The following is a 13,635-nucleotide window of genomic DNA, read 5'->3' as shown; positions in this document are numbered from 1 at the left end:
CGTTTCTTTATTGGTTAATTTATTCTTTTTAATGACAATAAACTTGGACGGAAAAGTTATAGAAATACAAGTCAACATCTATACACATCCTTTCTTCACGTTTAAAGAAACGCAATACAAGAAGAAAGTTAATTTCACATACTTGGTTAAATAACGAATATTAAATTTACAGATATTTCTATATAGAAAAATAGAATTTCTAACAAAAGAAAACCTCAAGTTCATTGGTCCTTGGGTGTGTGCAAGTTAATTAGAATGGATTGGTCTCAAACTCTCTCAAGTGTCTTCAACGAAGATCCTGAAGATGAAATCCCTGAACGTCGAGAGTATTGCTTTGGATCAACAGCTGAGATCGAAGTTGGATCATACTGCATTGATTTATATGCATGTTCAAGCTTCTTGCTTATATCGTAGTCTGTGTAAATGTCTATAACACCAAAGTAGAGAATCACGTCGTAAAATTCACCAGTTGGTTCCCCAACAAGCTGATTCTCAGCGTCACTTCTTCTCACCGTTCTTTTCAACTCTTGCAGGCATGTTTATACCTAGTTGCATTGATGCTAACCTGAAAGAAAAAAACATTCAAGAACACGCTCACTTGTATTACAAAACTCCATTTGCAGTTTCCACATTTATTGTGAGTATATAACCATTGAGTTTTTGGTTCTTTACTTGCTGGCATCGAGTAGAAACCGGTCCATTTCTCCTCGAGAGGGACGATTGTCTCCTGCTCAAACAAGATGAAGTGGCCTCGATCAAGCAAGCTTTAAGATGAATACTTTGAAAGTTAAGACAAGATTTTTACCGGTCGGGGTTCTAGCTCCGGAAGTAGGAGTGGCAGAGTTATTGCACGAAGATTCTCGAAAGTGAAGACCAACCAAGAGACTATAGTCCATGATCCTCTCTTGTTCAAGAAATTCACAGTCTTTGTCCACTTGCCTGTTAAGAAAAAAATGTTTCGAACTCTGCTTACTTTAAATCAGATGATTCTCAATCCGATTTGGACTAATGTGGAATATATATAATATATATATATATATATAACAAGAGTTGTATTATAAGTAGTGAATCAGTCACCTGCAAAATTCTTGGAACCAGTTCTTTTGCAACCGGAATAAGAAATTTAGATCAAGATCTTTAAGTGTTGTATTTGGATCTATTTCAGACTCTGGTTTAGTGGTAAGACGGCCATGAGATGATCCTTTCAGGTCAAACCGTCTATGGATGGAGTGGCCAGTACAGAATAGATTCCCCATGATTACAAACCGAACCTGCAAGACACAACTACTCTTCTGTCAGTGCTTCCATAACTGAAAATGCTAATAACAATTTAATGCATAGACATGCATACAAAAAAATGGTTGTTGACCTTTTTCTGTGCAGTGCCAGTCAGTTTCACGCAGTGAAGACCGAAGAACTTCGTAACTAGAGTGTTTTCACATGCCCTTACATGGTTGTAGTAAGCCGGAAGCATCCTTATAAGAACCTGTTTCAAATGAAAAAAATACAAATGAGTGAATATTTTGATAAACAGATTTAAAAAAAAAAATTGTATACTAGTACTTACTTTTGTTTCTGCCTTCTTCATGGTCTTGATCATGTAGCGGTCATCATTGGTCAAATAGAAGAAACTTCCACTTTTCCCTGGAGATGATAGCTCCCTAAGAGCATCATTGCCACAAATCGATAACATATAATCTGCTGCATCCACATTAAACAGTTTCCGCAGAGTCCTACACAACATTTCCATAAGTTTTTCTTAAAACCAAAACACACATAAAAGAGATAAAAAAATCAACCAAAGAAAAAAGAGTCTCTCACCTGAAAACCACAGGACAATAGTCCTTCCATTTGAACTCACAAGACTGGTGCGGAGGAGTGTATTTAGATCCCTCAGATGGAAACTTCGTCCAAAGTTTTTCCTTTGGATCAAACGCAGAAGCCTTCAAATCAAGCGATGTTGCCGGTGCTGGTCTTCCAACAGAATGTCTTAACAAGAAAAGAAACAACAATTATCAAACATAAAAAAAAAAACAAAAGTATTTAGTTTACCTAATCCCAAGCTGCAAGTTAAGCATGAGATCATAATTCTTATGTCCTTTGGAGATAGTCTGTCCTTGTTTCTTAGCAGGTTGTATTCTCAACGGCCCCAACGGTGATCTGTTACTCTCCGTATCATCTACCTGAAGATAACCAGAACCATTATTCCTCAACTCCATTTCAGCATTACTAACTCTTCCATCGACAGACCTCCTCCTCGGCCTCTCACTGCTCTTAGTCCTGTTCCCACTACTACTCTGCTCAGAAGAAGAACCGTACCAAACCGGCATCTTCTGAGACGGCAAAACCGGTATCCTCTGACAAGTACAAACCACACACTCACTCAAATCAACGTAGAACACTTGTTGCGGTTGCCAGTCAAAGTTCCCCGTAGACGTCGACGGGTAATAAGTCCCGTTCTGTTCTTTAGGATCTTTACTCCAAACACCGACGTAAAAACTCCCATCCGACCAACGGAAAGTACCATTCCCTTTAGGAGCAGAGTCTTCCCAAGACCCGTCGTAACGGTTCCCGTTGCTCCATATCATCGTCCCGTTACCGTTCATCATCCCGTTCTTCCACTGCCCTATGTAATGATTCTCGTTCTTCCACTGGTACCTCCCGTGCCCGTCTTGCAACCCTCTCCTCCACTCGCCGTCGTAGCAGTCTCCGTTGACATAGCTCTTCGTGCCTTGGCCGTGCCGCAGGTTCATCACCCACGAGCCTCGGTATAAATCTCCGGAGGAGTCTATGTAAGTGCCTTTGCCGTCCATGTAGCCGTTCTTGAAGTCGCCTTCGTAGGTGGCGCCGCTGGGCCAGCTGAAACGGCCTTTCCCCATGGTTTTGCCGCGGTGCCATTCTCCGACGTACATACACCCGTCGGTCCAGAGGTATTTGCCGTGCCCGTGGGGGAGGTTGTCTCTCCATTGGCCTGTGTAGAAGTCTCCGCTCGGTAAGGCTTTCTCCGCGTGGTATGTCTCTCCCGTTGGTCGGCTGTAGTCGTCGGCGTCGTCTGCGTGTGCTACCGACATTTCTTATTTTGTTTTGTTTTGTCTTTTTTTTTTGTGTTTTGTTTTCAGATATGTCTTCTTCGTCTTCGTTCGTTCATTGCTAGATCGCTAAGTCTCATTTGGAGGATTGTGTTAAGACAATGGGAGGATCTTGGTCTTCTTTAGAACAGCGATGAGGACATAGAGAGAGAGATGAGACGTTTTGATTGGCGTGGAGAAATGATGATGATCAACAGAAAGATTGAAGACGAGAATGTTGTTGTGTGTTGAATTGGTGATGGTGATTCGATAGAGAGGTTGAAGAGTTTGGTAATGGCCATATTGTTATTGGAGCTCCGCGTTTGATTCCTAAAGCGACTACCTAACCAGACATCTGGAGGGGCCTCACAATGAGCGACGTGGTTCCCTTGTTAATGCTTACGTCATTTCCTATTTCTTTTTTTTTTGTCTATAAATAATACTTGTTGTAATGAGAAGTTCCCACCCGGTTATATGTAGTTTTCTTTTAGTTCAAAATGTTTGACCTCATGAATCCGTACCCACCCTCTTTTAATATACGCTTAGGTTGTTGATAACAAAAGATAAGAGAATCGTTGAAAACTAAAATGAAATCAGACATAAAGTAAGAGGTTTGAGAGAGGTTTATCGACCTTACTAAGTTGCTATGATGCTTCACCGGTCTGACCTAAAATAAACAATGCTTACTTGGTTTCACAGTTTTGTTGTTTGGTTTGTGAAGATGAAAACCGTGATGACCAAGTTACTACAACAAAGATCAAAAGTGCTCAACGTTAACTTCAGCTCTAACTATGGGTGGTGTAAATCAAACTCTAGTTAGACATGCTTTGGGACCACTTCTTGGGAAACGGCTACCCCGCCTCTTCATGATTGTACCGTTGTCCTTCGTGTCTCCAAGAGTTCAAAAGCACATTTGGAATGTTGTGGCAGTGACTTGATGATGCAAGCAAGCGTTCAAGTTTGAAAGAAGCGTTTGCGTTAGGTCAAGCCTCAAGGTTCAAGACTTTTCATATAAATAGAAGGTCTTGTTGTATTGAGAGGACGTGAGAGAGAAACATAATACATAGATAGTGAAAAGAGAGAAAACTTGTAAGGTCTAAGCTTTGTGTTGAGTTTTCTCTAGACTTAGGAGTTGACAGAGTGAGTCTTAAGTGCTGGTGAAGGGCATTAAGGCGGGTCACTTGTAGCTTCTATTGTAAACACTATCGGAATCTAGTGGATTCCAAGTTAAAGACTCGGCCAGACGTAGCGACCCTCGTTAACGGGAGTGAACTGGTTAAAGTCTTGTGTGTGCTCCCTCTTTTACTCTCTTTATCTCCTCTACTTCTCTCACAACTCCATTATCCTCTGTTTCCTCTGTTTCCCCTGTTCTCAGTCCTCTGTTCTTGTGTTTGTTGAGTATTCTCCTAAAGGAAAGTCGACGCCTTGAGGGTAAAGAAACTTAACAGAGTGGTATCAGAGCATAGGTTCAGTGTTCACGGGTCTGTAAAGATCTTACAACGGTGAACTATGTCTTCAGCTCGAATATAAGTTGAGAAGTTTGATGGTCGTGGTGACTACACGATGTGGAAAGAGAAACTCATGGCTCATCTGGACATTTTGGGTCTGAGTGTTGCTCTAAAGGAAACCGAAGCTGTGGAGGTTCAACCTCCTGGATCTAAACAAACAGAAGAAGAAGCTAAAGAAAGTGCTGAAAAGGCGGAAGCTTTAGACGAGAAGAAAAGAAAGGCGAGAAGCACCATCGTCTTAAGCATATAACAGATAGAGTTCTCAGGAAGATCAAGAAAGAGCAGACTGCTGCTGCTATGATAGGTGCTCTTGAGAAGCTGTACATGTCAAAAGCTCTTCCTAACCAAATCTATCTCAAACAGAAGCTCTATGGATTCAAGATGTCTGAGAATCTGTCCATAGAAGGTAACATTGATGAGTTTCTTAAGATTATAACAAATCTGGAGAACACAAATGTTGTAACCTCTGATGAGGACCAATCTATCTTGATCCTCATGTCCCTGCCAAACCCCTTTGACCAGCTAAAAGATACTTTAAAGTATGGCACTGGAAGATCCATACTGACGTTAGATGAAGTGATTGCTGCTATCTACTCAAAGGAACTTGAGTTCGGATCTAACAACAAAAATATTAAAGGCCAAGCTGAAGGTCTGTTTTCTAAGGGTAAAGGCGACTCAAGAGGAAGGTCTGAAGGTCGAGAGAGAAACAACAAGTCTCCAAGGACTAGATCTAAGTGTAGATCCAAGAAAGGATGCTGGAACTGTGGTGAAAATGGCCACTTTAAGGCGTCTTGTCCTACCAAGAGCAAAGGCCAGACTCGACCAAAAGACTATAACCATGGAAGAGGAGAGTCATCTTGTGGTAATGGAAACTTTGCAGAAGCTACATGCCTCTATATGTCAGGGGTTAACACCTAGATTTTGAGAAAATTTCAAAAGATACGACAATATTGTTTTAATGCATAGTTGCATCCTGCACTAATATATGATGATGCTCAAAGAGGTTTGGAGCCTTTGTTGTCTCCATTTTTTAAGAAAATATTGATTTTATAGTGGTTATTCCATCGATTTAAGAAGTATTATGAAGTTTTACTAAATTAATTGATAAACAAATTATAACGATTACCATATACCATGAAAAAGAGCTTAAAATACATTACTACAAATGTAGAATGTGGTTAGAAATTTTAAAACAACACTAAAGATTATAGGCTTCAGTATATAAAAAATTTACCAAAAACTCAATATTTTCGTAGAGGGGGTTAACACATGGATTTTGAGAAAATTTCAAAAAATATGACAATATTGTTTTAATGCATAGTTGCATCCTGTACTAACATATGATGATGTTCAAAGAGGTATTGAGTCTTTATTGTCTCTATTTTTCAAGAGAATAGCGATTTTAAAATGGTTAGTCCACTAATTTTGGGAGTTTATGAAGTTTTACTAAATTAATTTATAAAAACAGTTGAACGATGTTCATTCACCATGAAAAAGAGTTTAGCACACATTAATACAAATGTATAATATGGTTAGAAATTTTAAAACAACACTAAATATTATAGGCTTCAATATATAAAATATTTACCAAAAACTCAATATTTTCGAAGGGGTTAACACATAGATTTTGAAAAAAATTCAAAAAATACGACAATATTGTTTTAATGCATAATTGCATCCTGCACTAATATATGATGATGCTCAAAAGGTTGGAGCCTTTGTTGTCTCCATTTTTCAAGAAAATATTGATTTTATAGTGGTTATTCCATCGATTTAAGAAGTATTATGAAGTTTTACTAAATTAATTGATAAACAAATTATAACGATTACCATACACATGAAAAAGAGCTTAAAATACATACTACAAATATAGAATGTGGTTAGAAATTTTAAAATAACACTAAAGATTATAGGCTTCAGTATATAAAAAATTTACCAAAAACTCAATATTTAACACGTGGACTTTGAGAAAATTTCAAAAAATATGACAATATTGTTTTAATGCATAGTTGCATCCTATACTAACATATGATGATGTTCAAAGAGGTATTGAGTCTTTATTGTCTCTATTTTTCAAGAGAATAGCGATTTTAAAATGGTTAGTCCACTAATTTTGGGAGTTTATGAAGTTTTACTAAATTAATTTATAAAAACAGTTGAACGATGTTTATTCACCATGAAAAAGAGTTTAGCACACATTAATACAAATGTATAATATGGTTAGAAATTTTAAAAGAACACTAAATATTATAGGCTTCAATATATAAAATATTTACCAAAAACTCAATATTTTCGAAGGGGTTAACACATAGATTTTGAAAAAAATTCAAAAAATACTACAATATTGTTTTAATGCATAGTTGCATCCTGCACTAATATATGATGATGCTCAAAGAGGTTTGGAGCTTTTGTTGTCTCCGTTTTTCAAGAAAATATTGATTTTATAGTGGTTATTCCATCGATTTAAGAAGTATTATGAAGTTTTACTAAATTAATTGATAATCAAATTATAACGATTACCATATACCATGAAAAGGAGCTTAAATTACATTACAACAAGTGTAGAATGTGGTTAGAAATTTTAAAACAACACTAATGATTATAGGCTGTATATAAAAAATTTACCAAAAACTCAATATTTTCGTAGAGGGTTAACACATGGATTTTGAAAAAAATTCAAAAAAATGACAATATTGTTTTAATGCATAGTTGCATCCTGCACTAATATATGATGATGTTCAAAGAAGTATGAAGCCTTTGTTGTCTCTATTTTTCAAGAGAATAGTGATTTTAAAATGGATAGTCCACTAATTTTGGGAGTTTATGAAGTTTTACTAAATTAATTTATAAAAACAGTTGAACGATGTTCATTTACCATTAAAAAGAGTTTAGAACACATTAATAAAAATGTATAATAAGGTTAGAAATTTTAAAACTACACTAAATATTATACGCTTCAATATATAAAATATTTACCAAAAACTCAATATTTTCGAAAGGTTTAACACATAGATTTTGAAAAAAATTCAAAAAATAAGACAATATTGTTTTAATGCATAGTTGCATCCTGCACTAATATATGATGATGCTCAAAGAGGTTTGGAGCCTTTGTTGTGTCCGTTTTCGAAGAAAACATTGATTTTACAGTGGTTATTCCATCGATTTAAAGAGTTTCATGAAGTTTTACTAAATTAATAGATAAACAAAATTATAACGATTCATATATACCATGAAATAGAGCTTAAAATACATTAATACAAAAGTAGAATGTGGTTAGAAATTTTAAACAACACTATGGATTATAGGCTTCAGTATATAAAACATTTACCAAAAACACAATATTTTCATGGGTAACACATGGATTTTGAGAAAATTTCAAAAAATATGACAATATTACTTTAATGCATAGTTGCATCCTTCACTAACATATGATGATGTTCAAAGAGGTATGGAGCTTTTGTTGTCTCTATGTTTCAAAAGAATAGCGATTTTAAAATGGTTAGTCCACTAATTTTGGTAGTTTATGAAGTTTTACTAAATTAATTTATAAAACAGTTGAACGATGTTAATTTACCATGAAAAAGAGTTTAGCACACATTAATACAAATGTATAATATGGTTAGAATTTTAAAACAACACTAAATATTATAGGCTTCAATATATAAAGTATTTACCAAAAACTCAATATTTTCGAGGGGTTAACAATACGTTTTGAAAAAAATTCAAAAAATACTACAATATTGTTTTAATGCATAGTTGCATCCTGCACTAATATATGATGATGCTCAAAGAGGTTTGGAGCCTTTTTTGTCTCCGTTTTTCTAGAGAATAATTATTTTATAGTGGTTAGTCAACCAATTTAGGGAGTATTATGAAGTTTTCCTAAATTAATTGACAAAAAATTTAAACGACGCACATGTACCATGAAATAGAGTTTAATAAACATTAATACAAATGCAGAATGTGTTTAGAAATTTTAAAAAAAACATTAAAGATCATATGCTTCAGTATATTGAACATTTACCGAAAAATTCAATATGTTCGTAGGGGTTAATCCATAGATTTTGAGAAAAAATTAAAAAAATGAAAATTCTATTTTAATGCATAGTTGCATCCTTCACTAACATATGATGAAGGTCAAAGAGGTTTGGAACCTTTTTTGTCTCCGTTTTTCTAGAGAATAGTGATTATATAGTGGTTAGTCAACCAATTTAGGGAGTATTATGAAGTTTTACTAAATTAATTGACAAAATATTTAAACGACGCCCATGTACCATGAAAGAGAGTTTAATATACAGTAATACAAATGCAGAATGTGTTTAGAAATTTTAAAACAACACTAAAGATCATATGCTTCAGTATAATGAGCAGTTATCGAAAAATTCAATATGTTTGTAGGGGTTAATCCATAGATTTTGAAAAAAAATTCAAAAATGAAAATTCTATTTTAATGCATAGTTGCATCCTTTACTAACATATGATGAAGGTCAAAGAGGTTTGTAACCTTTGTTGTCTCCGTTTTTTCTAGAGAATAGCGATTTTATAGTGGTTAGTCAACCAATTTAGGGAGTATTACAAAGTTTTACTATATTAATTGACAAAAAATTTAAAAGACGCTCATGTACCATGAAATAGAGTTTAATATACATTAATACAAATGCGGAATGTGTTTAGAAATTTTAAAACAACACTAAAGATCATATGCATCAGTATATAGAGCATTTACCGAAAAATTCAATATTTTCGTAGGGGTTAACCCATAGATTTTGAGAAAAATTAAAAAAATGAAAATTCTATTTTAATGCATTGTTGCATCCTTCACTAACATATGATGAAGGTCAAAGAGGTTTGAAACCTTTGTTGTCTCCGTTTTTCAAGAGAATAGCGATTTTATAGTGGTTAGTCAAACAATTTAGGGAGTATTATGAAGTTTTACTAAATTAATTGACGAAAAATTTAAAAGACGCCCATGTACCATGAAATAGAGCTTAATATACATTAATACAAATGCAGAATGTGTTTAGAAATTTTAAAACAACACTAAAGATCATATGCTTCAGTATATAGAGCATTTACCGAAAAATTCAAATTTTCGTAGGGGTTAACCCATAGATTTTGAGAAAAAATTAAAAAATGAAAATTCTATTTTAATGCATAGTTGCATCCTTCACTAACATATGATGAAGGTCAAAGAGGTTTGAAACCTTTGTTGTCTCCGTTTTTCTAGAGAATAGCGATTTTATAGTGGTTAGTCAACCAATTTAGGGAGTATTATGAAGTTTTACTAAATTAATTGACGAAAAATTTAAACGATGCCCATGTACCATGAAATAGAGTTTAATATACATTAATACAAATGCAGAATATGTTTAGAAATTTAAAACAACACTAAAGATCATATGCTTCAGTATATAGAGCATTTACCGAAAAATTCAATATTTTCGTAGGGGTTAACCATAGATTTTGAGAAAAATTCAAAAAAATAAAAATTATATTTTAATGCATAGTTGCATCCTTCACAAACATATGATGAAGGTCAAAGAGGTTTGGAACCTTTGTTGTCTCCGTTTTTCTAGAGAATAGCGATTTATAGTGGTTAGTCAACCAATTTAGGGAGTATTATGAAGTTTTACTAAATTAATTGACGAAAAATTTAAACGACGCCCATGTACCATGAAATAGAGTTTAATATACATTAATACAATTCAGAATGTGTTTAGAAATTTTAAAACAACACTAAAGATCATATGCTTCAGTATATAGAGCATTTACCGAAAAATTCAATATTTTCGTAGGGGTTAACCAATAGATTTTGAGAAAAATTCAAAAAATGAAAATTCTATTTTAATGCATAGTTGCATCCTTCACAACATATGATGAAGGTCAAGAGGTTTGGAACCTTTGTTGTCTCCGTTTTTCTAGAGAATAGCGATTTTATAGTGGTTAGTCAACCAATTTAGGGAGTATTATGAAGTTTTACTAAATTAATTGACAAAAAATTAAAAGACGCCCATGTACCATGAAATAGAGTTTAATATACATTAATACAAATGCATAATGTGTTTAGAAATTTTAAAACAACACTAAAGATCATATGCTTCAGTATATAGAGCATTTACCGAAAAATTCAATATTTTCGTAGGAGTTAATCCATAGATTTTGAAAAAAATTAAAAAAATGAAAATTCTATTTAATGCATAGTTGCATCCTTCACTAACATATGATGAAGGTCAAAGAGGTTTGAAACCTTTGTTGTCTCCGTTTTTCTAGAGAATAGCGATTTTATAGTGGTTAGTCAACCAATTTAAGGAGTATTATGAAGTTTTACTAAATTAATTGACGAAAAATTTAAACGACACCCATGTACCATGAAATAGAGTTAAATATACATTAATAAAATGCAGAATGTGTTTATAAATTTTAAAACAACACTAAAGATCATATGCTTCAGTATATGAGCATTTACCGAAAAATTCAATATTTTCGTAGGGGTTAACCCATAGATTTTGATAAAAAAATTAAAAAAATGAAAATTCTATTTTAATGCATAGTTGCTTCCTTTACTAACATATGATGAAGGTCAAAGAGGTTTGGAACCTTTGTTGTCTCCGTTTTTTCTAGAGAATAGGGATTTTATAGTGGTTAGTCAACCAATTTAGAGAGTATTATGAAGTTTTACTAAATTAATTGACAAAAAATTTAAACGACGCACATGTACCATGAAATAGAGTTTAATATACATTAATAAAAATGCAGAATGTGTTTAGAAATTTTAAAACAACACTAAAGATCATATGCTTCAGTATATAGAGCATTTACCGAAAAATTCAATATTTTCGTAGGGGTTAACCCATAGATTTTGATAAAAAATTAAAAAAATGAAAATTCTATTCTAATGCATAGTTGCATCCTTCACTAACATATGATGAAGGTCAAAGAGGTTTGGAACCTTTGTTGTCTCCATTTTTCTAGAGAATAGCGATTTTATAGTGGTTAGTCAACCAATTTAGGGAGTATTATGAAGTTTTACTAAATTAATTGACAAAAAATTTAAACGACGCCCATGTACCATAAACTAGAGTTTAATATACATTAATACAAATGCAGAATGTGTTTAGTAATTTTAAAACAACCCTAAAGATCATATGCTTCAGTATATAGAGCATTTACCGAAAAATTCAATATTTTCGTAGGGGTTAACCCATAGATTTTGAGAAAAAATTAAAAAAATGAAAATTCTATTTTAATTCATAGTTGCATCCTTCACTAACATATGATGAAGGTCAAAGAGGTTTGAACCTTTGTTGTCTCCGTTTTTCTAGAGAATAGCATTTTATAGTGGTTAGTCAACAATTTAGGGAGTATTATGAAGTTTTACTAAATTAATTGACGAAAAATTTAAAAGACGCCCATGTACCATGAAATAGAGTTTAATATACATTAATACAAATGCAGAATGTGTTTAGAAATTTTAAAACAACACTAAAGATCATATGCTTCAGTATATAGAGCATTTACCGAAATATTCAATATTTTCGTAGGGGTTAACCATAGATTTTGAGAAAAATTAAAAAAATGAAAATTCTATTTTAATGCATAGTTGCATCCTTCACTAACATATGATGAAGGTCAAAGAGGTTTGAAACCTTTGTTGTCTCCGTTTTTCTAGAGAATAGCGATTTTATAGTGGTTAGTCAACCAATTTAGGGAGTATTATGAAGTTTTACTAAATTAATTGACAAAAAATTTAAACGATGCCAATGTACCATGAAATAGAGTTTAATATACATTAATACAAATGCAGAATTTGTTTAGGATTTTTAAAACAACACTAAAGATCATAGAGCATTTACCGAAAAATTCAATATTTTCGTAGGGGTTAACTAATAGATTTTGAGAAAAATTCAAAAAAATGAAAATTCTATTTTAATGCATAGTTGCATCCTTCACTAACATATGATGAAGGTCAAAGAGGTTTGGAACCTTTGTTGTCTCCGTTTTTCTAGAGAATAGCGATTTTATAGTGGTTAGTCAACCAATTTAGGGAGTATTATGAAGTTTTACTAAATTAATTGACAAAAAATTTAAAAGACGCCCATGTACCATGAAATAGAGTTTAATATACATTAATACAAATGCAGAATGTGTTTAGAAATTTTAAAACAACACTAAAGATCATATGCTTCAGTATATAGAGCATTTACCGAAAAATTCAATATTTTCGTAGGGGTTAACCCATAGATTTTGAAAAATTTTAAAAAATAAAAATTCTATTTTAATGCATAGTTGCATCCTTCACAACATATGATGAAGGTCAAAGAGGTTTGGAACCTTTGTTGTCTCCGTTTTTCTAGAGAATAGCGATTTTATAGTGGTTAGTCAACCAATTTAGGGAGTATTATGAAGTTTTACTAAATTAATTGACAAAAATTAAAAGACGCCCATGTACCATGAAATAGAGTTTAATATACATTAATACAAATGCAGAATGTGTTTAGAAATTTAAAACAACACTAAAGATCATATGCTTCAGTATATAGAGCATTTACCGAAAAATTCAATATTTTCGTAGGGGTTAATCCATAGATTTTGAAAAAATTTAAAAAAATGAAAATTATTTTAATGCATAGTTGCATCCTTCACTAACATATGATGAAGGTCAAAGAGGTTTGGAACCTTTGTTGTCTCCGTTTTTTCTAGAGAATAGCGATTTTATAGTGGTTAGTCAACCAATTTAGGGAGTATTATGAAGTTTTACTAAATTAATTGACAAAAAATTTAAACGACGCCCATGTACCATAAAATAGAGTTTAATATACATTAATACAAATGCAGAATGTGTTTAGAAATTTTAAAACAACACTAAAGATCATATGCTTCAGTATATAGAGCATTTACCGAAAAATTTAATATTTTCGTAGGAACCCATAGATTTTGAAAAAATTCAAAAAATGAAAATTCTATTTTAATGCATAGTTGCATCCTTCACTAACATATGATGAAGGTCAAAGAGGTTTGGAACCTTTGTTGTCTCCGTTTTTTCTAGAGAATAGCGATTT

The 13,635-nt window shown here is 32.9% G+C and overlaps 1 pseudogene; it reads right to left on the bottom strand.

Moving 5' to 3' along the window:
• Positions 1 to 276: 276 nt before the first annotated feature.
• Positions 277 to 3,736, bottom strand: LOC125594595 (annotated as a pseudogene).
• Positions 3,737 to 13,635: the final 9,899 nt, after the last annotated feature.

Source organism: Brassica napus, assembly GCF_020379485.1.
Source record: "Brassica napus cultivar Da-Ae chromosome C1 unlocalized genomic scaffold, Da-Ae chrC01_Random_10, whole genome shotgun sequence".
In the NCBI taxonomy this organism is placed as follows: domain Eukaryota; kingdom Viridiplantae; phylum Streptophyta; class Magnoliopsida; order Brassicales; family Brassicaceae; genus Brassica; species Brassica napus.
The sequence above is the reverse complement of the archived record's forward strand: the minus strand, read 5'-3'. Positions and strand labels throughout refer to the sequence as shown.